This window comes from Lathyrus oleraceus, chromosome 2 (genome assembly GCF_024323335.1).
Source record: "Lathyrus oleraceus cultivar Zhongwan6 chromosome 2, CAAS_Psat_ZW6_1.0, whole genome shotgun sequence".
Taxonomy (NCBI): Eukaryota; Viridiplantae; Streptophyta; class Magnoliopsida; order Fabales; family Fabaceae; genus Lathyrus; species Lathyrus oleraceus.
The window spans coordinates 238,563,024-238,568,195 of NC_066580.1; positions in this window are offsets into that span (position 1 = coordinate 238,563,024).

Genomic DNA, 5,172 nt, shown 5'->3' on the forward strand with positions numbered 1-5,172 from the left:
GAATACTATATAGAATGTTATGCAAAGTGTCATAAGTTATTCTCATGGTGATAGTGGTGTATACCACCCTTCAACTTGAAACCACTATGGACCCTAGATGTAGAGTCGAGTGCCTTATTGCTGATTAAACATTGTCCATAACTAGATGACCATAAAGACAGTTGATGGGTACTCCACGAAGCATGCTGAGGGACATGAGTGACCTAGATGGAATTTTCCCATCCTGCGTAATAGGATAAATGTCTATGGGCCCAATATTGAACTGGACAAGGATGACACGGTCTATGCCTTGTGTTCAATATAGACATAGGGGAAAAAGGGTAATTGTACACATAAGTATTATCACAAAAGGGTTTGTCAGATCACATGATATTTTCATGTCTTGGGTAGCAGTGATGTGTTGCTAGATACCGCTCACTGTTTATTATGTTAAATACGTGATTTAATATAATTGCCAATGCTCAGGTCACACATAAAAGGACATTTTGATGAGAGATAGAGTAACTAAGGAACACCGTAAGGTACGGTGCACTTAAGTGAATTGTAGAACATCGTAAGGTACGATGTACTTAAGTAGAATATGAAATATGGTAAGGTACCACGCACTTAAGTGATTTTGGCATATTATAAGATATGGGCCACATACACTTAAGCGGGCTTTTTAGCTTGCAGCCCACACAAGTGGTTCTATAAATAGAACCCTTATGCAGAAGCATTTGTGCAGTTGTAATGTCGTTTCTCTCTCTCTCTCTCTCTCTCTCTCTCTCTCTCTCTCTCTCTCTCTCTCTTTCTCTCTCTCTCTCTCACTCACTCAAAGCCTTCATTCGTAGCAGCTAGCACTGAGATTGAAGGAATCCATTCGTGTGTACTGAGTAGATGTGTTGTCACCGGTCAACGTTCGTGATCGCTCCATAGATCTGCATCAACGGTTTCAATCGCCACATGAGGTAACAATTCTATCACTGATCATGCCCATTCGTAAGGATCACTAAAGGAGAATTTTTTTAAATTCCGTTGCGCTTTGGATCGCCTTTCTCCTTCAACTTTTGTAAAGCAGTATTAGTATAATGTGGACATGGCACCAGATAGAGACCATATGAGGTTTATGTCTCAGAAGGACAAAGAGACATTCAAAGAGTATGCCCAGAGGTGGAGAGAGCTTACCGGTCAGATCAACCCTCCGTTGGAAGAAAAAGAGATGACTATGATTTTCCTTAAGAGCCTGAGTTCGTTTTATTACGAACACATGATTGCTAGTGCCCCCAGTGATTTTACTAAAATGGTAAACACGGGGATGAGGTTAGAATAGGGTGTCCGAAAGGGACGTTTGTATAAAGAAGAGGTATCATTGAGTAAGAAATATGGTAGCAGTTTTGCTAGAAAGAAAGAAGGAGAAACCTATGTAGTATCAGCTGGGAGGCAGAGGAGGCCTCATGTAAGAAGAAATCGAAATTCGCAACCACGTCAGCATCACCATCAAGTTTCATCCGTTATTCCAGTATTTTCCAACAATCAATCAGTGTCATTTCAATAATAACGTCAACAACAGTCACAACAAAGAACAAACAACTATAACAACAACACCAATAATAATCAACAACAACAACAGAACCTTGAGAGGAAGAAGGTCTCTTTCGACCCTATTCCAATGACATATGCTAAATTATACCCGTCCTTGGTTCTCAAGGACCTTCTCCAATGAAGAAACCCACTGCAAATCCCATAACCACTTCCATGGTGGTATAATCCAGAACTCCGATATGCCTTTCACCAAGGAGCTCCCAGCCACGATATCGAGAACTTCTACTCGTTGAAGTACGAGGTACAGAAGCTAGTGAATAGTGGGATGGTGTCCTTTGAGGACCGCGTGCCTAATGTGAAAGCTAACCCATTGCCTGCTCATGGTAATACCTCTGTTAATATGGTAGATGGTTGTCCATGGAGTTTCCAAGTGTTCGATGTGCGACGTATCTGTAGGTCTTTGGTAGAGATGCATAAGACCTTGTGTATTATTAGTGATTGTGGGCATGACCATGCCGGTTGTGCGATTTGTAGTGTAAACCCCCGTGGGTGTTCAATTGTCAAGAGAGATATCCAGAACTTGATGGATGAGAATGTAATCCAGATTCAACAATCGAGGGATATAGATGATGTGGACGTGATAGTACCAATATTTAAAACCCTTGAGCGGGTGGTAATCCAGCTCGACAGCAGCAACAATAACGACATTAACAGATCGATATTGATATTGGTAATACGTTTAGAAGGCCCTGTCCCGTATGCTTCCGATAGAGCTGTTCCATATCAATATAATGCTACCATGATGGAGAATGGTCAAGAGGTTCCATTGTCGGCGACTAATTTTGTTATGAACATTTCCGATATCGCAAAGGTGACCCGTAGTGGTCGTGTTTTTAGTCATGTTTTCCCAAAAGATGTAGAGGATATTGGTAAGAAAGTTGAAGTACCTGTAGCAAATCCAGTTAGTGCTCTAAAGTGTCAGTATGGTGAATCCAGCAGTTTGAAGCCTAATAATAATGATGAGGTACTAAGATTGATTAAGAAGAGTGAATTTAATATGGTGGAGCAGTTGCTCCAAACTCCTTCGAAGATTTCAGTGTTGTCTTTACTTATGAATTCTGAAGCACACAGAGAAGCATTGCAAAAAGTATTTGAGTAAGCATATGTAGAGCGTGATGTAACAATAGATCAATTCGATCATATTGTGGCTAACATCACTTCCTACAACAACCTGAGCTTTTGTGATGAAGAACTTCCCGAGGAAGGCAGAAATCACAACCTAGCATTGCATATATCGATGAATTGTAAGGAGGATGCTTTTTCCAATGTGTTGGTTGATACTAGTTATTCGTTGAATGTACTCCCCAAAGCAACCCAGTCCAGATTAACGTATTAAGGCGCTCCGATGAGATACAGTGGCATGATCATCAAAGCTTTCGATGGTTCTTGCAAGACTGTTATTGATGAGGTGGATATCCATCCGACTTATAGCAACTTGTTGGGAAGGCCATGGATACATGAAGCTAGAGCAGTGACATCCTGTTTACCAGTAATTTCTGACAAACAACCGCTAGTCTTCCAATATTATTAATCTTGGTAACTTATAGGATCGACTAGATTGATCCTAGGACATGTGTCTTGAGAACTAGCATTATGGTGATTTGATTCATGATTAAGTTCGTTTTTGGTTTATGAATGGTATTTAAGGTTCTTTATCTAGCGTTAATGGTACGGAGAAAAGGTGCTTCGACAATAAACTCTTAAATGAAATCTAAAGGCTTATGACTTTAAAGATAAAGGATAAATGGCAGTAATTCTGTAAAAAGGGTTTTTTAAAGATAACAAAGGCAATTGGCAAAAGATAAATAACTTGAAGTAAAAGATTTTGAGTTTGAAAAGATGCTGGAAATAAAGGTTTGATGAAATGTAAATGTAAAAGTAAAAGTGAATGATGAAAGACTTTAAAGACAAAAGCAATTCAACAGAAGGCTTAAATGGAAATAAAGACAATAAACGATTTAATTTAAGTAATTTGCATTAAATAGATAACATGAAATGTAATCATGGTGTTCTTCATACATACATTTTCAGCAAAGACTCGTTTCTCTCGCTCCGGTACTTTGAGTATTTTTAGTGAATTTTGTATATCCGTTTGAACACACCAAATCTAAAGACTAAGATCCTGTTTATAACAATTCGACCCTAACGGTCTCTACACAGATGATTGCCATGTTCGACATTTTCAAACGCTGCGTGTCTCAGATGCTTCCACCCGTTCGCCAGATGAAACCACTTCGTTTGAATTTCAAATCTTTCCCGCTCGAAGCTTTGAACCTGCCAAACGCCTATGTCGCAAAGAACTTGTGGAGACCCAAAAATCTTCTAAGTCTCAAACTTCGACAAAAAGGTCCTTTCTCCCAAGAAAAGGATTTAATAAATAGTTCGACAAAGCCATTTTTACATTATTCTCCAAAACATAATATTTTCAAAGAACTTCACCTAATTGTCGAAATCTCCAACTAACAAATTGCCCCCAATAAATGTCTATTTTGAATCAATACAGAAATGGGCATTTTTTGTAATCACCAGATTTTGACCAGAGACCTTTCATAGAACCAAAAGTCCATAACTGTCAGTTAATCATGACTTACCTTTTCAAAACGTCTCATCAAGATGTGCGCGTAGTTATTAACATCATGAATTTCAACTTCCAAGAAGAATGAACAGTAATCCCTGAACTTTTTCCACAGAAAAGCCACCACGTGGCCCACTACCTTTGCAAGGTGTAACCAACCAACTCGTAGGTTAACACTATAAAAACCCATTGTTACTTTTTTTTTTCATTTTCTACGAAAATTTTCATCTTTAACCTGAGTTCATCTCCAAACTTCTCTGAAACGTTTCTTCTTCTTCAAAAACCCTAATCTTTCAAAAAAATTCAAAAACCCATAACAATGTCTTCTGATAAACAGCAAAAGAAATCAAAGAACATTAAAGGCGCTGGCTCTTCAAAAAGTTTTGCTTCTCAAAACATTCCAACATGCAAAATCATAACTGTTGGGAATCAGGAGTACATTACTCCTCCAAAACTCATCAAAGAACAAAAAGCAATATATGCTTCCCAGGTAATGATTCCCTCTTTACTCTCTGGAAATACTTTAGGATTTTTAGGCCCATTAGTTCCTGAAGGACATTTAGAGAAATGCGCAAAGTTTTTTCCTTTCCTCTAGAAATGCTGAAGATTCAATCCAAAGAGAGGCTTTTCAACTAGATTATATTACTGATAGTTTTAGACCCTTTCGTTCTTGCCCAACTTTAGACAAATCTTATTTAGCTTGGTTGACGAAAGTTGAGAAAAAGAAAGCTCCATTTTGGAATAAAATTGGGCATTTTCGACCTGATTCAGATGTCGAAACTAGGGTTTAGCTACTGCCAACTTTAGTTACTATCTAGTATGTATTTCTAGGATAATACATATAATACCTTCCATCTCCCATGTGGAATGATAACTCCTACGCTCTTCGACGTAGCTGCTATTTCTGGACTTCCTCTGACAGGAGAAACCTTCGACCCCTATCAAGACTGTGAAAACTTAATTGATTTTAATGTCAAAAATGCTTCGTTGAGCACTTATATTAGTTTATATCATGC